The 26978-nt window shown below is 39.2% G+C and overlaps 1 protein-coding gene across 3 annotated transcripts in view; it reads right to left on the bottom strand.

Annotated features, from left to right (window-relative positions):
* PTPRD (protein tyrosine phosphatase receptor type D) overlaps positions 1–26689 on the bottom strand; it is a 566636-nt gene extending 539947 nt beyond the window's left edge. The window contains exon 1 of one of the 3 annotated variants that reach the window (XR_008713534.1): positions 25848–26573. The gene's annotated coding sequence lies outside the window, so the exon portion shown is untranslated. Of the gene's footprint in view, positions 1–24396; positions 24659–25847 lie in introns of those variants that run through there. The other 2 variants (XM_055578085.1, XM_055578084.1) reach the window with 2 other exon arrangements.
* Positions 26690–26978: the final 289 nt, after the last annotated feature.

Below are 26978 nucleotides of genomic sequence, written 5' to 3'. Positions count from 1 at the left end.
GCAAGGGTATTCCATATAATGTAGCACTTGCAAAAAAAAAAAAAACAACAAATATTCTTAGAAAGACTCTACCATACTATACTGACAACACCATATGTCCTGTGCACCCTTTTTACATTTACTGTTGAGAGCTTACCAAGTTGAATAAATACTTACCACTAACATTTTCTTGATTGTTCACGTAAATTATTTTTTCATATTTTTAAAATTAAAGTAGAATTCACGCAGTGAAATGTAAAGATCTTAAGTATAATTGGATGAACTGTCACAAATGCATACGTCCGTGTAATCCACATCCTAGTCAAGAGGTATGTTGTATAAAGATGCTCTAGAGATTATAAAGATCACACACAATTTAGAAACCTCAGTAAAGTGTGTCATTTAAGATAGGAGGAGAAATCACAAGGTAAGTAAAGTTTGCTAAATTTTTTTAAAATTGCGCACTAAATCCCTTAAAATGTAAACTCAAAGTCCTGAATCAGACATCTCCAAATACAAAAAAAAAGAATTCATACAAGATATGTCTTTTTCATCCAAGTTAGAATGAATTTGATGATTCTGAAAACACTCTGCTATTCATCTCAACACTGAATTACTTTTATGAGTCAACGGTATTGTAAACACTGCAAAACCTCAGAGAGTTTCACACAGCAAAGATCATTTACGTATACTAATTTGGCAAAAACTGCTTTCCAAATCACAATGTTCTACAAAAGCCATATTCTATTTTTCCTTTAGTGCTTTTTTGACAGTTGGAAATGGGTACAAGTTGTAATTTACTTGCATCCATTTCCTACTTCAGTAGTGTCCAGTAAAATCATTCAAACAGCATGACAGATAAAAGGCACTACTGAAAAGTGTTTGCAGTCTTCTGAGAGCTATAATGTGCACTGAATGCAAATGGTAACTGATGATTAAAATATATATATGATATATACTTATATATATAATATATACATATGCCTGATGAGTACTAAGATAGTGTCTCAATGTATTTAAGGATCCTGCAATATTCATGTTATGTAAAATTGTGTCCATTGATCGAATAATCCCCAACGCTCCTAATCTGACTTTAATTTACCTTAATGGAGGATTGCTTTGGGAAAAATCCTGCAAGATACAGTGAAATCTGATGATGGGTAGCCGTTTGTTTTTACAGTCATGAAAGCAGAACCACAAAAAAAAATGTGTTTTTCATTAAAAACATTCCACAATTTGAAAATTATGGGGAAAACAGGCAATGAATCACAAGGAAGAGAGAAAGTCAATTATGGCGATTACCAAAACAGCCACACATTTCAGAAATGCCTGACTGAACAGGGTCACAATACACTTGGAGTTACGTGAAACAGAAAATTAACCAGTGTTTGCGCCCAGTATGTGTGTTTTGTTAACAAAGTGATTTTGATTGAGTTTATGGTCACATTGCAGGATCACAAGACTTCACAAAGAGGATTACTTTAAATATGAAATCTTTCAACTGTAAAAGTAATCATGTCTGAAGGAGGTTGGATATTAAATATTTCTCTAAATTGGAGTTATCTCTCTTTTTCTTTTTCAGGTTGCCTGAGGCTTCATTTTTTCCATAAACTGAATAACTACACATACCCTGCAAAGAACAGAAAATAATATCTTAAATGAAAAGAAATGCAACCCTTCACTTCATATTAGTACTCTCATAAATTTAATAGCCACTGTTCATTATACAGAGAGCTACATAACAAAAAGACATTTTCTTTCGTATTCTAACTTTGCACAAGAAAAAAACAATCAGTAGTACAACTGACCTGATATAATCTCTGTGGGCCCTAAAAATCTTAACAACGGTCCCAGTTCATCTAGAGGCCACAGCCACACAGCTAATGGTGAGAAGAAAAAATAATAACAATCAAGGTTTAAAGGTTAAGATGTTTACAGCTTTTCTGACTTACTACCTAAGAAAATTTCGCTAAAAATTAATCTTATTGGATGGTACTCCCCAGACATGATTATCATGGATTTGAACATGTGACCTTTGAAATTTTGCAGAATGTCTGAGCATAGCTACTTGTGATGATCTACAAGCCTTACATACACGATGTGACAGGCAAAAAGATGGAGACAGAATTGGGTCCAGTAAGTATAAATGTATTTCAATTTATTCATTTATCACCTTAGTAGGTCTTACATAAGAATTCTCATTATCCTCTAGATTCTGTAAAAAAAATTTCAGAGAATAAGCATGGTGAAAGTGAAAGCGTTAGTTGCTCAGTTGTGTTCGACTCTTTGCAACCCCATGGACTGTGGCCCGCCAGGCTCCTCTATCCATGGAATTCTCCAGGCAAGAATGCTGGAGTGGGTATCCACTCCCTTCTCCAGTGGATCTTTCTGACCCAGCGATCAAACCTGGGTCCCCTGCAGTGCAGACAGATTCTTTACCATCTGAGCCTTCAGGAAAGCACATAAGCATAGCAATTATCGCTAATAATACTGCATCATATAGTTCAATGTTTCTAAGAAAGCAGATCTTAAATGCTCTCACCACCAAGAAACAGTAATTAGGTGATAGGATGGAAGGGTTGGAGAAGGAAATGGCAACCCACTCCAATACTCTTGCCTGGAGAATCCCACGGACAGAGGAGCCTGGCAGGCCACAGTCCATGGGGTTGCAGAGTCAGACACGACTGAGCGACTATCACTATGACAGGATATAATTTTTATATCCAGAATCGTATAAGAAATTCAGTAACTTTGCAAAATATTTTTGTTAAACATCTCACCACCTTTTATAATTTGTTCTCATTTGTTTCAGAAATAATGTTATTAATAACTGCTTATACATCTAAGTTCTAAAGTTTTTACACAGAGGGCAATGGCAGCAAAAGTGATAATAATTGTAGCATCAATACTAATAAAAATGGCTCTATTTACTGAAAACTCCACGTGTCAGAGCACACTATTCATTAAATGCATTATCTCATTTAATGTTCACAGCAATACTAGGAGGGAAGCAGGTGTTCCTGTCTTTCCTACTTTAGAGATAAGGAAACAGGGGATCAAAGAGGCTATTACACAGCAGGAATTTAAACTCCAGTCCAAGTAGAGAAGACACAATGAGCTAAGATATGCAAAATCAAGGATTTCTAACAAACACACCTTAGGGCGTTCCCTCTAGAGCTTTGGACAAGACATTGAAACTTCCCATTTTTCAGATTTTTTGCTATATAAAATAAAGGCAGAAAAGAAAGTGAATACAGAATTGCTTTATAGCAGGCAGCTTCGTAAATCCTGAATTTATGGGTTGGGGTGGGGGGTGCGGGGGGCGTTATTCAAAGCAAATAACAACTCGGAGCAAAGCTGGTGCTTTTGCCTAAAGGGGTGAACATGACTGAACTGAGGAAGCCAACTGCGTGGAAAGGGCCAAGTTGATACAATCTAGGTTTTGAAAGGACCCGCAGGTTACAGTGAGTTAATCAGGAAAGGCAGTGGTCTAGGCAAATACTCAATCGAAGGCCAGTGCTGCAGACCCAGAGCCTCAGCAAAGCAGAGCTGGAGTGCGGGGTGTGGGGGGGACTGGATGGCCTTGGCCCTTCTGTGCAAACAGACATGACCCAGGATCTTGGCACCAGCTGGAGCAAGGGTGAAATCAGACAGCAAAGAAGGACCTGGCGCTTCATTGGAGGTCTGGGGGCACCGGGAATGGGATAAGTCCAGAACTGTAGCCTCCATAAACAGATCTAAGAATAATATTTGCTTTCCAAAAGAGCTGAGGAATGCCATCCCAGGAAAGGCCTGTCTCAGGATACTGCATTCACTAGTCTCTCTGCCTACCTTCTTTCCCAGAAAGTCACCTTCTCAGATACCCACCTTCATTAAAACAGCCCTGTTTCCACCTCTCCCCAAACACAGTCATTTATATCCCTTCCAAGCTGTTTTCTTCATAGCACTTAATCACTATCTCATTTATTTTACACACTCTTGTCTGTTTATTGCGATTGATTATCTCCCTACTGGAATGAAAGCTCCCTAAGAAAATAATCTCATCTTTGTTGATGCCTGCTGTATCTACAGTGCCTAGATCCATGTCTGGATCTAGGCACTAGATCAGGAGGAACAGTAGGAACTCAGTAAGTAGTTATCTACTTAATACAAAGATAAATTTCAAAGCAACATTGTTCAAATGCCATTCTTCATTTGCTAGAGTTTGGGGTTTTATGGGCTGCTACATGTTCTATGATATACATTAAGAGATGGCTAAATTGTACACAGGGTTATTGTTACCATCTTTCTAAATTCCATATATATGCGTTAGTATACTGTATTGGTGTTTTTCTTTCTGGCTTACTTCACTCTGTACAATAGGCCTGTGTACGAGACAGCAAAAGAGACACTGATGTATAGAACAGTCTTATGGACTCTGTGGGAGAGGGAGAGGGTGGGAAGATTTGGGAGAATGGCATTGAAACATGTAAAATATCATGTATGAAATGAGTTGCCAGTCCAGGTTCGATGCACGATACTGGATGCTTGGGGCTGGTGCACTGGGATGACCCAGAGGGATGGAATGGGGAGGGAGGAGGGAGGAGGGTTTAGGATGGGGAACACATGTATACCTGTGGCGGATTCATTTTGATATTTGGCAAAACTAATACAGTTATGTAAAGTTTAAAATAAAATTAAAAAAAAAAAAAGAGATGGCTAAATTGGTAAATAAAAATAAATATAATCAAAGTTAGTGACCTTGAAACTTGTGAATTAATTCAGGCGTAAATACTGCTCAAAATGCAGAACTTGAATGTTTTGATAGTTTAAAAGGATACTGACAAAGCAAACTACAAGATATGCTCTATTTCACAAAGAAAGGGAGCCCTTGGCACATCTCTAAAAGACCAGAGTTACTGGTTAATCACTAAAAACCCATACTCCTCACAGACTGTTTTCTTTTTTTGGTTAAAAATAAAAAGGTCTTTAATGTTAGGACATCTACAGAACAACTGATATGTACCACGTGCATAAGTGCTAAGTTGCTTCAGTCGTGTCTGACTCTGTGCGACCCTATAGACTGTAGCCCACCAGGCTCCTCTGTCCATGGGATTCTCCAGGTGGCAAGAATACTGGAATGGGTTGCCATACCCTCCCCTCCAGGGGATCTTTCCGACCCGGGATCAAACCCACGTCTCTTACATCCCTTACACTGGCAGGCAGGTTCTTTACCACTAGCACCGTCTGGGAAGCCCGATATGTACCACAGATATAATAAAAATGGTGCCTTATAAAAATACAGAAATTAACTTTCAAATTCTCATCTTTTATATACAATTCTTAAAATAATTTTAGGTCCTAAGTTCAGAACTTTTATATGCTGTTTTTCCTCTAACCATAAAAAAACTAACTGAAACAAGATTCTGAAATCATGAAAACTGAATTTGAAGTCAAAATAGGAATTTTCTAGGCAGACGATTATCCAGTATCTAACTTTAAAATGAAACAAGACTGTGCCATCTAAACTAAAAGTAATTTTATTTATTTGCTTTCTTATTTTGTTGTGAGGTTGTAAAGAGAAATAAGAAATTTCAAACTATAGTTAAGCATTTGACTACAATTAAATTACATATTATACATATACACACATGCATGTATATAAATATATGTGTATATATATATATATATAATATTACCATGTCTCAGAAGATAAGTAATTTGCATGATATTATGTCGAAATCTGATTTAAGGCTTCTTGGTTTTTAACTAAAAATTTTAGGGTCAATTAAAGTTCATTGTAAAAAATAAATCAGAGAAATTAACAAAGAATAATCTATAAGATAAACAGGAGTAAGGGTTCAGTAAGGAGTAAGGGTTCAGTCCAACCAACCATAATAGCAGGAAAAACCCACAGTAGCTGAAGGAATATTATAACTGACTCAGTCATGGACCTACAGAAAAATAAAACTGAATGAGCAAACCAGAGATAACCCTTGAAATATCAATGGTTTCTGATTATTTTAAGGAACATTGCAAATAAACTGAGGAAGGAAGGACTGTTTAGTCTGAGGATAAGTAACTGGCAATTTTTAAAAATCTATTTAAAATCTTGCCCTATATTATAACTACTTACAGATGATTTGAAGGTAAGATTATTAAACTACATTCCTCCCTTTGAAAACATCCAGATACTATGAGCTACTTGGAAACGTCTCACTTTTAAAATCAACTAATAAGATCCTTTTGAAATTCAACTCAAAATTAACTCATGCAGATCTTTTTACTGAGCATAACACTTTTTTCTAATAAATTGCTTGAGACTAAAAAGATACCATTTATATATAGTGACAGAAAACACTGATTAAAAACTGGCCATTTAACTCGACATCTTTAAAAAAATATCTGTACACATATAACTCTACATTGGAAATGTATAACATGCTCTACTTATACTTTTTTCTAGCAAAGCAGTACTTGGTTTGTGTGCTGGAATTAAACATGATTATGTAAATAATAAGTATTTAATACTTTCAAGTACTTTAAGACTTATACAGAAAATCACATAATTAAAGAACAAATACCAAGTAGTAACAAACAGAATAAACACCAGAAAAACAAGATGAAAAGCTCAGGAAAAGAGAAAAATCTCCACTTCTGTCCAAGAAGTACACTTCTTGTACAAGGAATAACAACACAGAAAAAGATCAACTATTTTGACTATATAACGTTAGAAATAAAATTCCATATGTAAATCAATTATTAAAGTAAGATCAATAAACATGCTCAAGACACACTTGTAACAAACATGACAAAGAGTTAATATGCCTAATATATAAAGAATGTGAACTAATGAACAAAAATCCTTAGGCAAAGGAAATGTACAGATACTTCATATAACAGGAATAATTACTTGCAAACAAACATTAGGGAGAAAGCATCACTTCCATAATTAAAGAAATTCATATTAAAACAATAATGAAGCAATGTTTTGCTTCTTAAATCAACAAAATCTAGATGAAAATTTTTAAACTGACCAACTGGAGGAAAGAAACTGGTATCCTCAGTAACTACTGGTAGCATTATTAGCACATACATCCTTTCTGGAACACAACCTGGCGAAATGTTTCAAAAGACATAAAAATGTTCATATTCTTTGACCTAAGGATACTACTTCTATGTGTCAATACTAAAAGAAATAATGCAAAATACAGAAAAACCTATCCTGATTAAAATGTTCCTCAAAATGTTGAATTTGGAATAGTGAGGAAAAGAAGGGGGGGGGGACAAAAAACAATGGCTACTGACAGGAAAAGAGATAAATCTAGTCAACAAATTATTGGGTAGCCATTAAAGATGACAATCATGATGAGGCAAGATGGAAAAATATATATATATTTATTTATGCCAAAATGGTAACTGACAACGTGCTGAAAAACAAGCTCACCATACAGTATAAAGGTCTAGAAATTTTTCTCAAGTCAGAACAGTGGGTTGTTTTCAGGTGATGAGATTATTAATGACTTTTTTTAGTTCGTGTCTAACTTTCCTATAATGAGGTTATACTACTGTTATGACTTTAAAATAGATGAATAAAAGTCAGCATATAGAAATGTGTAAACAATACCACTTGACCACTGTATTAGAGTAAAATATTAGAGAAACTACTTTGGGTTCATGCTCTCTTTCAAATCGCTTCACTGTAACCCAATAAAACAGTAAGAAAGACTTTTCTTAGTCTGCTATTTGTCAAACATACCCAAGTAGAATGTTCCATATTTCTGTGCTTTTCTGTTCTCTACTCTGAGTGTGAGCTATGATCGGAGCTCAGTATTTAATTCAGTCAGGCTATAATTACATACATTTAACATACTAAAACATAAACTACACATTTCTGAAACCTAATCATGCCCATTCTTAATTTTTTTCAGATAATTAAACAACTGAAAATGATAAATTGGGCCTTTAACAGACTTAGCAACCCTTTGGCACCAAGTACATCAATTAACTACAGTACCATATCGGACCAATATTGTATCTCCTACAGTGCACGTACCAATATGAACAAGAGACTCCCATCATGCCACCTGAACTGAGAGTTCTTATGATCCTTTCTGTAATGACAAATTTAAGTTCTACATTATTACCTAGAGCACTGTGTCCAACAATTGCCATGTGGTGGGGCTGAGGATTTAGAATATTAAATCTCTCTGGGGTGAGAATGTGTGGCTGTTTTATACAGCTTCTACCCAATCCTAATATTCCTGTGATGAAGATTTAGATCTGTAATTACAAGAGGACCCTGATTTTCACCTCAGTTACTGATAGAGACCGTCCGTATAATCACAATAAAAAGCCAAGACTTGAAAAATGAGACACTGCAAGAGGTCAATGTCCCTAGGCTCCAGTGGATTAATTGGTTCAGAGTGCTTGGAGCCCCTGCACTTTCCGATTTTGTTATGGGGGCTGAGGATGCCTGAAGCAGAAACATTTCCATCCTTGCCAGGAACCCTCTTTGCTAAAGAAATTTAAAAATAATAACAAATCTGCTAGAAATAGAAACAAGCTTTATTTTTTTTTAATGGACAAATTTTCTGGGGAGAGTGGCGGCAGACTCAGTCCATGGTTCTGAACCAACACCAGAACACCCTCGGCACTTTGTGTGTGTAATTCCCTGCCTCTTCACAGCTTTCTCAAAGCTACTGCTGCTGCTGCTGCTAAGTCATTTCAGTCGTGCCCGACTCTGTGCGATCCCATAGACGGCAGCCCATCAGGCTCCCCCGTCCCTGGGATTCTCCAGGCAAGAACACTGGAGTGGGTTGCCATTTCCTTCTCCAACACATGAAAGTGAAAAGTCAAAGTGAAGTCGTTCAGTCGTGTCCAACTCTTCACGACCCCATGGACTGCAGCCCACCAGGCTCCTCCATCCATGGGATTTTCCAGGCAAGAGTACTGGAATGGGATGCCATTGCCTTCTCCGTCTCAAAGCTACAAGCATCACCTAATACACAGTCGACTGTATTCTTAATCAACTGTCTTTAAAAACACTCATCCCTCATAAACCTGTTTTGGTTCATTTTGATTATAAAAACTGGAGGTACATGGGGACAATCTCAGAAATGATTAAGACTCAAACAACAACAACAAAAAACCTACACCTAGCTGCTGCTACATACTTTCCAAAGCATACCGAAAACAAAACAATTCCTCGATATAAGTATAGTTATAGTCGACATTTTGCAATTCAAAAAACAAAACAATATAAAAAGGCTACCTGAAAAAGACAAATGCAGCAACTAACATTATCAGAGACTCTTAGACTGCAGGGAGATCAAACCAGTCAATCATAAGGAAATCAACCCTGAATATTCACTGGAAGGACCGATGCTGAAGCTGAAACTCCATTATTTTGGCCACCTGATGCGAAGAGCCAACTGATCAGAGAAGACCGTGATGCTGGAAAAGATTGAAGGCAAGAGGAGAAGGAGGTGACAGAGGATGAAATGATTGGAGGGCATCACCGACTCAATGGATATGAGTTTGAGCAAACTCCAGGAGATAGTGGACACGGGAGCCTGGCGTGCTGCAGTCCTTGGGCTCACAGAGAATCGGACATGACTTAGCGACTGAACAACAAAATTGCCAGACATGGTGATGCTCTCCGTGGGAAGTGATAGAGACTTATGATGTGAAAGGAGAAGAGAAAAGCATCTGGGAACAATCACCTCAGGTTCCATGACCAAGAGAGAAGCCAGTTAGGAGAAAGCAGGGCTCTGTTCCCAGGAACTGTTACAAAGTCCTTCAGCTTTCATCCCTCCTCCTTCCCCTGGCTGCTCTAGGACAGCACTCCAGAAACCTGAAGTGGAGCCTTTAACCCCTGCCTCAGTGGCAGGAAATGAGTGGAGAGATGCGAGGCAGCAGTTAAAGTACTGGCCTAGTTCTGTCTCTACTGCCCTGCCTCTCATCCCCACTGGACTGTCAGGGGTGAGTCTGGAGGTCCTCATCTGCCTCCACATTTCTTTCTGTGACTTCTAACAGGTTGCAGTGATATGTGTCTGTCAGCATTAATTACATGTGACACTGGATTGGCCTGATCCCTGACAAAATTCCAGAGTGCATAATAAAGCAAAAGGACAGTAGGAAAGATGGGAAAGTAGGAAAGATGATAAGAGAAGGCTCCATAATGCTTTTGCCTCCCCAGGTTTTCCTTCAAGCTGCCCTCCTGATCAACCTAACCATACACACATTTGCTCTACTCTGCCGGAGAAGGCAATGGCACCCCACTCCAGTACTCCTGCCTGGAAAATCCCATGGATGGAGGAGCCTGGAGGGCTACAGTCCATGGGGTCACTGACGGTCGGACATGACTGAGCGACTTCACTTTCACTTTTCACTTTCATGCTTTGGAGAAGGAAATGGCAACCCACTCCAGTGTTCTTGCCTGGAGAATCCCAGGGACGGGGGAGCCTGATGGGCTGCCGTCTATGGGGTCACACAGCGTCAGACACAACTGAAGTGACTTAGCAGCAGCAGCAGCTCTACTCTGCATATGAAGCTTTAAGATGTCAGATTTATGGGTCTGCTGACAACAGCTCGTCTACACCAGCTGCCCCATTCAAAGCATCCCCATTCATTCTCATAGCATCCTGTTTGAATGCTAATTGTATGATCACCTACAGCCCTTCAGTGAAAAATAGCTGCAGACAGACAAAAATCACTTGGAAAACAACAGAAAAGACTCACTGAAGAAACCTGAGACGTGATGTGGCAGAACTGATAAAAGTGAATTTGTTTCCATATTTGACTTCCATAGAAGAGTATTTCTCCATATTGAACAAATACAAAAATCAGAGGGTATGCATATATGTCATTAGACAAAAAGCACAGAATTGGCTATTAATTCACTTCCCTTGAGGATTATTTCTGAGACACAGTATCTTTCACTTACATCTGACAAGTAGATTCTTTGCTTGTAAGATCAATGGGTATTCTCAGTATACAAATGGCTTATCTCTACTATATATGTACCCTTGAAAATATCACATGACGTCTTAGAACCATCAGGCAGCTCAGTACTGTCCAAACTAACTTTGTGCAACAGAATTTTCTGTCTATACTATTCTATACAACAGATCCTACCTACATGTTGCTATTGACCACTTGAAACACAGCTACTACAACCAAGTTTTTAATTATACTTACTTTTAATTAAGATGGTGATTTGTTTCCTTATAGTTAAAAAATATATAGCATAAAGATCTGTCTCTTGTTCTTCCCTTGAGTCTTTTTTGACAAAAAGCAGTAGGTCCCTCATCAAAGCAGATGCTGTCTGATGCAAAACCTTCCTTCATCTGAGAACCAGCAACGCATCAGCGAGAAGCCCATTCCTTGCAGTATATGAGGGACAGCATTAACTACAAATTCACTTGGGTTCTGGAGACCAAAGCGGAAAGGCTAGCTAGGACAGTGAAGTCTCCTCAACATAAAGTTTAAACTAACATCCTTTCTTGCACCCTTGGAAGATTTCCCACTCACTCTCTGAGAAATGGCTATCTTTATGACAAAGAGGCTACTGTGGTCCATTTTACAGACAAAAATGTGTTTAGTTCTCATCGCAAGATATGAAAACATAATGTAATGTGTCACTCTGGTACCAAAAAAATCCAAAAGGAAAAAATAGAGTCCTATGTTTAAAATATCTAGAAGATCATTTATGTACCCTTTGGCTATCAGTGATAACACGTTCATGTACGTTTGTGGATGCCAGCTTTTATTCATTTGTTTATTTCATTATTTTTCTCAATTCTAGTTGCAAAGAATGTTACTACCATAAAATCCTACGATATCATGTGCATCTTTTCTTCCAAATGATGAAAACGACTGTGAAAACAACACAAACAGAAATGGTAGCTGGCCTTTTAAAAACACTAATTTAAAAATATTATTCACCTCTATACTACTTTTACTTAGTATAGTTTTTTCCCATTACTAACAATAATCACTACGTGGGTAGTTACACTCCTTAAAGGACTCTATCATTTTTTAAATGCTTTGAAACAAAATATCCTTCAGAAGGAGGCTAAGAAGATGCATATTTTTTTTAATTTTTCATAGAAACTAACCATCTATACAATAATCCATTGTCTGCTCTACCAAGGTGATTTATTAAGGATAATGAAGCATATGATTTAATAGCTGCCACAAATTCTTTTTCAAGTAAGAGGGGTATAAATAATACAAAAAGATGGTCCAATAATAGCCAAATCCTAACCTAAGAACTATTCTATATGCTGGATCACAGGAAATTAGATGAGCTCAATTAACTATGGAGCCAAGTGAAGGATGGTTAGGCAATCAAGGCTCTAACCACCTCCTCTTATTCTAGCAATGATTATTAGTATTATTTAGTGAAACCTGTAAGCTTTCCTGTTACGGTAACTTGAGTAGCTCTTTTTTCCACATGGCAACACAGTGTTAGTCGTGTCTAACTCTTTTTGATCCCAAGGACTGTAACCTGCCAGGCTCCTCTGTCCAACTGCCATTCTCCAGGCAAGAATACTGAAGTGGGTAGCTACGCCTTTCAGTCTCCAATAGAAATGTACATTATGCTAGAATTAATTTTCCAAAATCTTAAGAATTCGGATCTCTGCCTATCTGTGCAAATTGTACCTGGCAGCATTTGGCTCATCCTTTCATTCCCACAATGCCTTGCATTTAGGAAAGATAAATGTACGATCCTTTAAAGAATAAACACAAAAATGAGAGAGCAGGTAAGTGTATAAAATGAGATTTCTAAGATCCTTACAGGAAAAAAAAATGCATTTCATATCCCTTTGAGACCTGTTTCTAACACTTATCACTCAGACTTTTGAGTTCTTCTGATGGCCAGTTGCCAAGAAGTCACTTCCTTTGGTGACAAAGCTCTCCTTAGGCCAGTTTCCTTTAAAGCATGAGGGAAAAAACCCCACAAAATCATATACAGTGTTTAAATACAAGTGTCCAAACAGCTCCTGTTTGCAAGCTGACATACTCCTCTCCCAGATCTCTTTGTTTAATATTGAAGTCTTAGCAGGGCCTTATGAAATCAATGAGGCGAAATTTCTGACAGGAAATACAAGCGATCATACAAGCCAGCTGCTTGGCCTAAAAAGATTGTCTGGCTGTGCCTTACAGACATGGCACAAACATTCATTGATAAGCTGGCACAGCTAGTCCTGTCCCCATGCCACCCAGGGAACCCATCTAAAATAAGATTAGAGGTTGCAAATCCTAGTGTTCATATAATACTGGGCAGTGGAAAATTTCCATGGCTCAACGTAAACCAGGGGCCTACGTGTGAGACATATGTCACCTTCTGAAAAATGTCGGCTTCACCGGGAGCGTTCCGCACCAGCATATTTCCACACTGCAGTGCCTACTGCTCCTGCCTGTCCAAGCCGGGCTTGCCAGAACTGAGATCAATTTTATTAGATACCATTAGTCTCTGTTAGGGCGGTCATTTGAATAACAACAGATTGGCAAGTATAAAACTAAGGCACCTGTTGTACATTTGGCAGCCTCATTGAGGCCCCTTAAAAAGAAAACAAATACAAGCTACACTCATGCCAGGCAATGGCTTTTGGTTCAATAATGACCATGTGTCAGAATTAAGTGCATCTGGGAATTCCTACCACAGCCAGATGTAAAGGCAGATTTGTCTTGTCTAGTGGCATATGAGGAGATACACTCAGTATACACAGATTTGGCTTTGTCTTGGTTTGGTAGGGAGCTAGGTAAGTGGAAGTTAGCTCAAGTAAACTAAAATTAATTACTTAAGCAACTGACAATATAATCATAAATAGTAAAGTTAAACATTAAACATATGGGTTGTAAGATCTGGGCTATGAGCTAGCTAACCTCTGCTTTTTCTAGGCACGTGAATTTTTTCACAAATTACTCAGTAACAATGTGCCAATATTACTAGGACACTGAGTCAGGCGGCCATGGGGTAGGTGTTAGAAATGCCATGGGGGAATGGATTTGGGCTTTGGCTTTGAGGAATTTGTAATGAATCAGACCATTAACAAGCAATTACAATGCATTATGAAAGATGTCATATGTAAAAGGCATTTGCATCTCTAAGTGCTGAAAGAAAGGGTATTCTGGTTTGTCAGGATGAGAAGACTTCCTGGAAGAGTTTTCAGCTCAGCTAAGCCCTGAAGGAAGAGAGGAATTAGGCAAAGATGGAAGCAGAAAGAAGTTTCCAGGAAAGGGAGAAAGCATGCTCAGAATTACACACAGAAGAATCAAAGTAGCACATCAGGCAAATAGCAAATACTTTAGTATCTGGACTGCAAGTGTGTTGGGGTGAGGGAAAGGGAAACAGAAAAAACAATTATGAGAATGGCAAAGTGGCAAGGGACAAGGAAGGGAGAAGGACATCAAGGGCCAAGTGACTTTTGTTGAGTATTTCAAGCTTTACATAGAGCAGAAGGGAGAGCCACTGGAGTATCTGAAGGAGAAGGGTGACATAATCAGATGTGAATTTCTTAAGGAACACGCTGGCTACAGAGCACCAAAGCAACCACACTGAGACCCCAAGTAAACACAGAGAGGTTGCAGTCTAGGCAAAAGAGGATGAAGGCCTTGCCAACAGACACCAGCTAACATATTAAAAGGTAGTGAATAATTTATCTGAAAGAAAGTTAATAGTTATTTTGGCATACTGGAGTAACAAGAGCTTATTTAGAGAAAACAAGTTTTAAATGATAAATTTAAAATCAAGATTTAAATAGTATATCTCCTAGTTTTTTTTTGATAAAAAGAGATCAGATTCAAGGTGAGTCTAGGCAAAAGTAAAATTCAGATTCAATTCAATTGCACTTAGCCAACGATTTCTTAAATAGTACCTGGATATTTTTAACAATATTTATTGAACTTCTCACTCTTCATTTATAACTATTAGCATCAAAAAACATTGATTATGAGCCTTATTATGGAAGAACCTTCACTACACAGTCCTCAAACCTTCACTACACAGTCCACACAGCTCCAGGCTCCTAACAGGTTATGTTCATAGATTAACCCACAGGAAAACATGACTAAATAGGACAGTGCACACATGTGAGAGACCTGGGCATTTCAGAAACCTGGGCAAAGAAGACTCTTCATTGTCGACATACTGTAAGAGCCATAAATGACCAAAGCATTTTTCATGTAACTTTATGTGCTATGTCTGATTTAAAACTTCAGGGTACCTTGTTGTCAGAGAAGAAAATAATTTTCCAAACCATCAAACAAATCAAACATCCTGTCTTGTATTATTATTTATAAGACCATAATTAACCAGAGATAGGTTATCTGTTGCCTGATCCCCCTCCCACCAAAAAAGCTAAATTTTTATAAAGATGGGTTAAATGAGAAAAATGTTATAAACTCATCCATTACTGAACATGAAATTAACAGGTGAGTTGCAAAAAGAATATTTTAGAAGATAGTATAATAACTGGCAAAATTTCCCAGATACAGTTGGCAGGGTAGGCTGCCAGTAAACAGAACACATACATATCAGTCACTTGGCATAATTTCATTTCTTTGACAGGAGGCTGTTCATCAGATATCTCTGCTCAATCTATAGTTCTCTTTGTAAAAATGCTTTTGATTCCCTACCTGTTGGGCAGCTATGAAAATGCAAGCCTTTGTGATTTAAAAAAAAAAAAAAACTATTCTTGGTGGAAATATTTTATTTAACCACTTCTACTCCAGGACTAACCCAAGAGCTCAGGAAGTTGTGTGACTGGCCTGAAAGCATATAATTTTAGAGCTGAAAGGCAACTGCAAAAAAAAGAAAATTAACCAGTCCAAACCAAACAGTTTAAGTTCAAAAAAAATTCAGTCCCAAGCAGAGAAAGACACACAGAGACTCTCCAGAAACAATAATGGGAAAACCTACATAATGTTTAAGATTCTTCCTGAATTTGGTTAAGAAAGCACCATGTTATTGCACCTATGTGCCTGGTATATATGAAGTAGTTTAAAAAAAAAAAATCATATCATTCACAAGAATATATTGAGGGTTTAAGAGTGGAGTGGATAATAGTTGGGATCATAACTTAAAATCTTGGCTTTAAGTTACATCTAGCTATGCAACCTGGGGCAAATACTTAACCTCTCAGGCTGTCTCTCCAACGTGCCTGCTAAGTCACTTCAGTCATGTCCAGCTCCTTATGATCCCATAGACTGTGCAGCCCGCCAGACTCCTCTGTCCATGGGATTTTCCAGGCAAGAATACTGGAGTGGGTTGCCCTTTCCTCCTCCAGGGGATCATCCTGGCCCAGGGATCAAACCCACCTCTCTTAGCTCTCCTGCATTGGCAGGCAGGTTCTTTACCACCAGCGCCACCTGGGAATCTCCTCTTGAATAACTGATGATAATAAAAGCATTTGACTTAGTGTTGTTTTAGACATTAAACATGACAGTGAAAATAAAGTGCTATGCTGAATGCCTGGCACATGTAAGTGCTCAGTAAATTTTAGCAACCATCACAATTACAACTTTATATACCAATCACTATTATTGTACTTTATAAAGAAAGAAAATAAAAAGAAATTAGTTTTCCACCTATCTCAATGTCCTGAGCATCATCATAGGTTTCAACTGAATAATTATTCTCCAATGTCATGATTTCAATTAAATTCAACTCAAAATAAATTCAAAGCAAAGAACATGTAGCACTTAAGTTGAGAATCGGAAATGAGAGAATAATTAGGAGGATTTCAACAGCTCCAAGTTAGGACAGCTGGCGAGGAGAGAAAGGGGATTCTAAGAACAGCACTGGTAGAACCAAAAAGGTGCCTGCGGGCAGGGGCTCTGACACGGCAGCAGGTCAGAGCTCTTGAGGTTCCGCGGAGAACAGAGGCTGGACACACAAGCTGGGATTAGACTGCAAGGGGCTTTGACTGCTATGCTGGGAATTCAGCACTTGAGGATGCAGAGTTGCAAGCCTTGAGTTTCAGAAAGCAAAAGTTTTTAGGAAGAACTGAAAAGGAGAAAAGAGAAAATAAGGTACCAAGAAAAAAGTATGGATGAAAGATTATATTTTAGGTTTATAAAATATAGAATGTGGGACAAAGGAGAGCTTTCTACTTCTCAACTATCTAACAAGCATATTAAAAAAAAAAAATTCAGATCTGGAACCCCAGAGAGAAGTTATCAATTTTATTTTCAGAGTCATCTATGCAGAAATTATTGCTTCTATGAGAAGTAGATAGGAATAGCTCATGAGACAGTATAGACAGTGATCTGAAGAGGGCTATGGATAAAACAGTAAGAGTTTAGAATGGAGATGGGACACAGAGGCCAAAGCATACAAGGGAAAGCAATGCTGATGAAGAAAGTGAGGATCAAAAAAAGGACTCAGAGACACCCTCCATCCATGAGATATTTCCAATGGAAGATGCTCCCCAAAATGCATCCCTCTAGTAAAATATTATAACTCCCTTCTTTTTCCCCCCAAAAAATGTGAAAATCATTAGTTAGCCATTAAGTGAATTTAGAAAACTTAAGACATTTCCAGTAGATTATTACTATTATTACCAATTAGCCTACTACTCCATTTAAATTAAGATATACAACAGAATTTATAAATAAGGATATAAAACCAAGTATCTAAAAATCACCCACTGAATTATTTCAACCAGAAAAGTCAAAATGAATAGCCATATTTTCTCTCTTAAAATCCTTTAACAGTATGTTAATTAAGTTACTAGTACAAGCAGTTCAAATATGTGTTTGCAGGAAGGCTGGGGTCTACTTGTGCAATAAGAAACCATTAGCTCAAGCATGATATGTCCTTTCAGTTAGGGTGGAAGGAGACTGGAGGAAAAAAAAATTTTTTTAATTTTGCAAACAAATGTCTTTTGGGCCTATAATGGAACACTGGATCAGCATTTTATGTGTCTAGTCTAATTTAAATTGTACTGGCGGATCTTAGGGACAGACAGAAGGCAGTAAATTCCTATCCTCCATCAATACATTTGACCTCGGAGCAAACCCCACAACTGGCTACAGGCACCCACCATCCATCATTGCTCTTGAAACCTGATCTTTCATGGAAGGACAGCTGCGCTGGGCAAAGAGCTAAGGGGCTTTCTAAGATGCACCACCATTAAAAAAAAAAAAAGGCAATTCTTTCGGTGCGGTGTTTTAATTAAAGGCTTTTCTAAACATTTCTTCCTCAAGACTTAGCTCGACATCAAATATGAAGAATCTATTAAGATATTTTTCACTTTTAAGCAAAATTCTCTCTTTGTACGTTGCAGGTAAAATCATTTCTAGCTTTTCCTTTAAAAGCTTTCTGAGATAAACAGCGTACTATGGCATACTGATGTGTACAGACTTCAAAAACGGTGCTGGACAGGAAAAGGTAATTCCAGAATCTGTAGTAATTATACCATGTACACAACAGAGTGTACACGACTCATATCCAAGTCTTCATTTTTAAACCAGGAAGCAATAATTTATAGTAGATAAAGATAGCAGAACACTATCATACAAAATCGCGTCATAGAATACAGCATGTCCATTACATCACTCCTGCATCCAGGAATTTTTTTAATTTAAAATACAAAATAAGACAAATTCTTATCTACTTGTATCTTCATCACATCTATGGCTGTTTTCTCCATGTTATGACGGTGAAACAAGACCCTAAATGTTATGTAATTTCTGCTAAGATTCCACAGAAAATAAGTGACAAAACTAAGGTATATATTTAGTTTTTCTTGCATCAAATTTATGTTTTTTTTACCGTAGTCAAAAAAAAAAAAAGAAGCTGGTCCAGATTTTGCAACCTTTAGCATTATATTTATATACACTATACACCTACATGCTTAAACAAGATTAAATGATAACTGTTTTTCAATTATTAATAAAATCAGTATTAATATCAACCTTTTTGTTAATAAAAGGAATCCGCTTACTGAAGCTTAAAAAAGAAGTCACTTGTTACCTGGGACCGGATGATTAAAGATGACCATTTCATAGATCTGAAAGCACACTTGCCCCTAATCCCGAAGCAATACTGAGAAACACAATTTTCTAAATGCAATTCACAAATCTCAATTTAGTTAGCTACTGCTACATTAAGGAATATAGCTTGAGGACTGTGGAAAAAGACAATTAAGAATTTATAAATTCAATCAATCTCATGACACTGACAGTTACAATGGTTAAACCCAGTAAATAGCAAAATGGTAAAGGTCACAAGGCTCCTGACATTGTTATCTGAATGTCAAAGTTAAGTCCTGCTTCTGGGCAGTGAATTCAAAGAACTAGGAGAAAACCCAGCTTCAGACAGCTGCTTTTGCTCTTATATTTCGTTATAAATGCCGAAGAAGCCAAAGGGGAGCCTGCCACCTAAGAGTGGCTATTTGCAAAGGAGAGCTGAACTTGCTTGCTGCAGGCAGGAACCACAAGGACTATTCAAGTGGTCTCAATACTGTCTGTGCATGGGTGCACCTGATCTGCTGCCTCACAGACAGAATCAGCCATCTTAGCTTTCTAAATTGGCATCTCTTTCATTTAATTTACTGATCTATGACATATATGGATTTGATTTAGGGGGCAGCAGAGGTCGAAAAGCCAAGAAAAAGTTCTGTTTTGCTCTTTGTTTCTTGTAATTTTTAAAGAGTTATAGAGTAACTGACAAGTATTGATATGACCCTATTAAAGATGTCAGCATCAAACAGAAAACAATGAACAGAAAGATATCAAATGTATTAGTTTCAGAGGAAGGAGGCAGGACATAGCAGACTATTTCAGTTATTCTTTCTTCCCAACAAGTTGACAGTATAACCAGACACAATATTTAAATTACCTTAATGTCTGTCTTAAGAATATCTTATAAATGTTAAGAAACTGCAAACTGCTGATTACATAAAAGCAAATGGGTGATTTATTAAAGGGAAAATGAGGGGCATAGGCCTGAAATGTAATTTTGTGAGTTACGTCTTTCAAGAATTCTATTTCATTAATGTTTCAGTCATGCACCACTGTCATGACTCTATTATTTAGGTTATATTAGGTCAGAGACCTCTATAATGTATAAGCGTTTGCTCTTTAACCTCCCAAGACTTATGACGTAAAGAAAACAGTAAACTTTTACATCTGAGGCTACAATTTCATATAATGAACAATCAGCAGGCACAGACCACTTATTCTTTTAGCTATCTTTCTTAGGGGCTTGACTGTGGAGAGCTGGAAACACTTTTTTATTTTTAAATTAGGGGTGGGAGAATTTGAACACTATAAATTGTCAAAACAAAGGCAAGCCACACATGACATTTTAATAAGTGTTACCAGCTACTAATTAGAAGCAAATGAAATTATCCATACAGAAAACATATCCCCACACAAACCTATCCTTTGGTGGAAATGTCACTGTGCCATGATATTATGGAAGCTTAAACAAGGGATGTTTGTTGCAATGAAATTTACTGATAATTCCCTCCTAAGTAATCTTCCTCCACATTCTCAGGTTTCTTCTGTTGATGTGTTATATAGGAATCCTCAATCTTGTAGCTCACGGAAAAAACAACTCTTCTCTTTGCAAATCATTGATAATGTAAAAATTCTTCAAATGCTGATTTTGCTTGTAGCTGCAAGTTGTCTTTATGCCATCACAAGTAAGTAGCTTTCTTTAAAGATTTTTCCAAGAAATCAAACAGTACAAAGAACTGAAAAATAACTCCATAAGGCAAAAACACACTGAGTAGGCCTCACTTAAAATATAACTCATTTACTCAAACTAATCTTTTCAATCAAAAACTACTGGCCCTTTAAGAAAACAGGAAAAAAAAATAGTCTCTGAAAACTCTGGAAAACTGAATAATTATATCTTTCTATTTAGCATTTCATATATTCATGCTTATAAAATGAATCCTAAAAGTGTACTTTGTGGCTTCTAAGTTGAATATATTACATTCAAGGTAAAGTTTATTTTCGTGATGACCAGAAACTTTGGGAAAAGGGCACCCATGATCAAAGATTAAAAGTATATTCAAAGATGTGAGCCTAAAAGTTTGATGCTCTCAGAATCATAAATTAGAGCATATACATACTTCAACTCTCCGACTACCCACAAATACACACTGAAAGGGTATTTTTAAGCCAAATCACCTTGAGAAATCCATCACTCCTGAAATGGCACTTTTAATACGTGATTGTGTTAATGAATTCTTATTTATCCATAGAATCCTTTTAAAAATAGAAATGCTCAATGACTTGATAAATCAAGTTTGGTCTGAAGGATATTCAATATGCAAATACTTACAGTGTGCTCTTTTACAAATAGTCACCCTTGTCAGTTTGAAAAACTGAAAATCAACAGAAGAACAGTGTAAGTATACTTGACCTTATTGCCTAATGTCTATCAAGATTGCCACAGCTGGTCGATTTCAAATTTGTGAAACTGACACTTAAAAATGTACTGTGCATCCCCGGTGCAGGTCCCTCAAGTGCTGACTAAACTGTAGTCACAGCCTCAGATTCTCCTTCCACACAACTTGCACAGCACTTACAAAGCCAGTTTAATCACACCATCAATCTATGACTACACATTCCTTAAAGTAATTCTGCTTCCTTTCTCTTTTAACCTTACATTATGCAAATAACATCTTTTTCCAGTCCAATAAGGAAAACTTCTTAACGTTCCTATTTGTTTATCCTTGACATACACTGAGAACTAGGATCACATATGAATTTGCAGAAATACCTCTCCAATGTTCCACACACTCTGTGAAAAGTCATCCTTGCACCACCATAGTGTAATGCTCTAAACAATATTCTTGAAAAACCCTTCAATCAATGTCTATGACTAACATCAGAGCATGAGTTAATAGGTTAAAAAGACAAAACAAAAACACAGGGGACTGCCTACCTGATTCTTTTTAAATGTTTCTCTAGGAAGGGTTTGCTTATGCCATACCAGGCTATTTCCTGGATATAAGAACAGTTATACAGGCCCCTAGTGGTTTAGCAAATAGCAGCAGATGAGGGGATTCCAATTCTTAGCTCTGGACTTTGAGATATTCTGACTATAAATGAATGTCAATCGTAAAAGGAAAATCAAATCATTGTATTTAATACTTTAAGCAGTTTTGCTTTTATGATTATCCACTGAAATACATATATATTAAAATACAGCGCTGCATTTCATTACTTTAGCAACTACAACTGCACTGATCTAAGAAGAATTTGTTACATAACCTCCACAATAAAATATTTAATTCATTCACCTCTTTGCATGTCATTACAAAAGTAATATATTACTCATACATTAAAATATATTTGAGAGACCCTTTTCCTCTTTGAATCTTATTTCTATTATACTAGTATTACTGAGAGCTCTAAGAACAGATTATTTCTATGTAAAGTGCTCACTATTTAAAATGAAATATAGATACAAATTGAATGCCACTTTTAAAATAGTAGAAATCTAAAATAAATGTGCTTCCCAACAAACAAAACCAGTGTTTTATAAACAAAGCCAGTGATAAAACTTAGATTAGAGTGCACCTATTTTTAAAAATCTACAATTAATAACACCACTTAATCCTCATCCCCTAGCTGCCTTTCCTTTAAAAAAGAAAATTCTAGGCAGGCATTTTTACAGCTTTTAGCAATTTTTAACCGGACACAGTCTGACAGCTGAATTCATAGAACTGACCAGCTTGTCAATTTCACACTTTGAAAGTACAATAATAGCTGATAGCATGAGGGTGAATATAAGAAATCTGTCACAGAATTGCTAGCTCCATTGAAAAGCAAAGTATAGTATATAATTATGGGAGGTGGGAGGTAGGAAAATTTTCCTTCTATTGTCCATTTTGGAGATCTGTTTCAAGAATTCGGACATTGAGCATTGAAATTGTATTCTCTCTTTGCTAAGCTAATAACGTAACCTCCATCTGTGGCATATAACAAAATGTTTTCTAAATACCTATAATATCTAATAAGCTTTGTCCTGGATATCATCATATTAACAACATGAGAATCTTTAAGTTGGTATCACTTAAATATTCCTTTAACTCAGAATATTTCAAATCTTGGCGGTAGATCACCCTGGTTTTACTCAAGTTGAGTGGTGAGTGTGTACACTTTGAAACAGAGATAGAATAGCCAAAATGGCTAGAAGTATCAGTGGTTGGACTAACTCCCCATATGTGTGCTACAGTATGGTTGGAAAGAACACACCAAAAGGAAAGGTCCACGTTTGAAGCTCTGGAAGTCCAGCAGCGAATCTATCTCAAGTCACAAGCAGTCACTAGTCTCTGACAGGCTCAAAATGTATGTGCTCTGCTCTAAGTCACTGGTACTATGACTGTGGGCATGTTAAAAAAAAAGAGAGGGGGGAGAAAAAAAGTTTAAGAGAAAATTCCTGACTCCCTCAGGAATCTTCCTGGAGGTTTAAGGCATCCTACAAAGTGTAAGCTGGTCTGGGGATCACTGTTAGAAAACAGAGGAGACATCAGACAAGCTGGAAACAATACAAATGAATTGTGATCATCCAGGTTTTGGCGAATGGAACAATACTGGAGCACCCAGTTAATGAAAACCAAGCTCACAGTGTCCAAGATTTTTTTTTTTTTGAAATCATAAGAAAAGTGACTTAATTTGTTAATGCTTCTAAAAGAAAATCAACCTCACACATGAACGATTCAAGTTTTTTACATGCCAATGTGAAAGCTACAATAAATAGGAAAGCAAAGAACGTTTGGTTTGTTCTTGGTTTTCTTTTCAAATTGTTTCCTACAACTTGGACTTTGCATTATAAATTCTAGTTGCCTTCCCCATGGAATGAGTATGTAAGAAGGGCAGATCGCCACAGCAGAACTACGAGCTTTGATCCTGCCACGGAAAGGTCTCCAAAACAGTCCCCCTCCTCTTTGGCAGCCGCGTAGACTTTCATTCCTTCTATTTCTCCTTCTCCCCAGTAGTTCAGAGGAAAGAAAGAAAAAGAAATCGCCCCCTCTCCAAACCAGCCCTCCTTAAAACAGTACTCACTGCCTCTTAAAAAAAAAAAAAAAAAAAAATTGCAGTGGCAGAATCTCTGGGTAGGGTCGTATTGCCCCGCCGCTCCACCATTTCCCCAATATTACGCCCATCCCAGGAGGAGAAAGCGGGGATGGCACAAATACAGACTCAAACACCCTCATTCTCTAGAACTGCCACTCTCCCAGGTCTGAGGTTTTAAGCGAGAAACGAACCGTGCAGGGGAGGACCTCTGCCCAAGGAGGTTCAGAAGAGCAAACTGTTCGCTCCAGTGCCGGGGCTCCGGGCTCGCAGACGCGGGAGAGTGTAGCTCCGGTCCCCGAAGCGCGGGCTGCGGGAGCCTGGCTCTGGCGAGCGCAGACCCCAGACGACTTAGGGGGGCGGACCGGGTCAGCTCGGAGGACTCACCTGGTCATGTTGGCTCCAGGCAGCCGCCGCCACCGCCTCTCGCGCCGCCACCAGCACTTTCCTCCAGCGCCTTCGCCCCCCGCCACGGCCGCGCAGCCCGCGCCTGCCCCAGCCGCCGGAGTCCGGGCGGCCGATTTAATCCCGCGCAGCTGCGGCCCCCGCCGCGGGAGCACCCCCAGTGACTGCCGCCGCCGCCGCCTCCGCCCGGTCCTCGCGCGGCCAGCCCAGTCCAGAGCGAGGAAGTGGAGGAGAGTCTGCGAGTGAGTCCAAAACCCCGAAATCCAGCATCCAGAGGAGCGCGTCCCCCCGCCCTCCCTCCACCCCTACCCCCTTCTTCTCCTCCTCCTCCTCCGCCTCCTCCTCCTCCTCTTCCCGGGCCGTCCTCCCGGCCCTTCTGAGCCCGCGGCTTCCGCGGCGGTTTCTCCTCCTCCCGCTCCTCCTGCTCGCCCTGCGCTCGCCTCTCCGGCCGCCGCCGCCGCTGTGAGTCTCCTCCTCCTCCCGCTCCTCGACACTCCGCCGCTCGCGGCTGGGGGGTCCGGGGCGGCGGAGCCTCTCCTCCCTCCGCCTCTCCTGTTTCCTCCTTCCCGGTGCTGCTTCTTTTAAAGAGGATTCTTTGGCCACAAATAGCAACTCGGCTGCCCCCCTCAACGCCTCCCTGTCCTTCTTTTCTTCCCCCCCAAAAAAGTGAAGCGCACTCGAGAGGTAACCAGAAACTGAGGCCGGCGGGGGAGGGGGTTGAGAGGCGGCGAGGCGACGCCTGGAGACCGGCCCACGCGGAGTCAAGGGCCAAGAGAGGGGACGGCCAGTCCAGCCCAGTCCTCGGACCTGGCTTGAATCTGAAGGCTACGGTTGAAGGCGAGGTGGTTTGGAGGGGAAATTAAATGAAAAAATCTCAGGAAAGTGATTGGAAAAGCTCCTCTCTTTGTTTCCTTGTCTGGGTGATTTCGAAAATCCTCGTAACATGCTGGGGATCCCACGGAATCGCGGTGCCCCAGCGCTGAGGGATTGTGCGTGCGCGTTGCCAGCGCGAGAGTGTGAGTATGGGTGCGCCCGGGTGAGGGGAGGGCCAAGCCCGCTGCGCCCACTGGCGAATCCCTGAATCTGGACCACTGACCGACCCACTGAAAGGGCCAGAGAGCTGGACCGCGAAGGAAGGAGGCAGGAGAGCTGGGAGAAGGAGGCGCGCAACACACATACACACACACACACACACACACACACTTGCAGAGGAGGGGGCTGGGTGACGTCACTTCCCAGCATCCATCCACCAGGCCAGAAAAGACCCCCTCTAACAAATTCACTCATCTCCTAAGAGCTGCACACCCGGTGCTTCCTGCTCTGGGTCCTGGCACAAGGGAGGAAAGATGCTGGTCGCATCCCATTCAAAGCAGCGATAACAATATAAGGCGCGGGCGGTGATGAGAAGGTTTGTGCCTACAACCCCAGTTTACCTTTGTAGCTTCCATTCAGGGATGTTTGGTGGATCCACTTTGGAATCAGAGAGGAAGAAAGGGAAGTATCGAATCAGTCTTAGTGGAGTAACTCGTTTGCTTCCATGTCACTTGCTTTTATGATGTTGATAACGCAGTACTCCCCAGCTTGTCTGAAGGACACCATATAACCCTCTGCCTAGACATGCGCTCAGTTGTGGGGCTACACAGGCTTCATCAACAGAACACACTGTGTGGACTTTTAGCTAAAGAGGCATCTTTTTACCTTCTTTACTCCTCAAGGATCTCCAGCAAGCGCAAAAAGTCTGGAAGCCACCATTGGCAACTGGCCTACCAAAGTTTTAACAGAAACTTGGTCAGAAAGGTTAAAGGAAAGTCAAGGTTTCCAGTCACCTGCCTTGCTCACTGTGTGGTCAAGGCAGCATATACACATAATACTTATTCCTGTAGGCTGTAGGCAGTCTTTGAAAGACCAAAGGTAAGCCAACTCCTTAGACTGAATCAGCCTAATGATTCAGCTGCTGTCTCAAGCTGCCATTTGTTCCCACTCTTCGTATGTTGTACACCTGAAAGCCACTGAAGGATTGGTCAGTAATCATCTGCCCCCTTTGTGCTCTAGAAAGAAATCACACATTTTTGAAAGGCTTCTTGCTAAATGAAGTTCAGTTTGCCAGCAATTTGTGGGGCAAGGGGGAGTATCATCCTAGCGTGACTATTCCTTGTTCTTTTTTTAAATGGTTAGCCTTACAGTCAGAATGAAGAAGACAGCTATTCCTGAGTAAGCCTCCAGAACTTTCTGATAAACCAAGGAACTGAAAGGCTGAGCAGGTTTGCTGAACACCTGCTCCTTATGCCCTAAGGATGAATTCAGAAAGTGGAGCCTCTGCACAGGTGATTCTCATTGAAGGTATAAACTCAAACTTGGCTTTCTCATTGAAAACCAGTGAGGCCCACTTTCCTCTTGCAAAGTTGGGTGTTAGAGGAACAAACAGAAAGTTTTTCAGAACCCTGGTATTTCCTCTGCTGTTGTCTTTGAAGGAGAGACACATATCCAGTTACCTCATTTAAGAAGATCTGACTAGTTCTGACCTTATTTGAGATCCTGGCTGGGAAGTCTGATTGCTGTCAAAG

Source organism: Bubalus kerabau, chromosome 4, assembly GCF_029407905.1.
Source record: "Bubalus kerabau isolate K-KA32 ecotype Philippines breed swamp buffalo chromosome 4, PCC_UOA_SB_1v2, whole genome shotgun sequence".
NCBI lineage: Eukaryota > Metazoa > Chordata > Mammalia > Artiodactyla > Bovidae > Bubalus > Bubalus kerabau.
The sequence above is the reverse complement of the archived record's forward strand: the minus strand, read 5'-3'. Positions and strand labels throughout refer to the sequence as shown.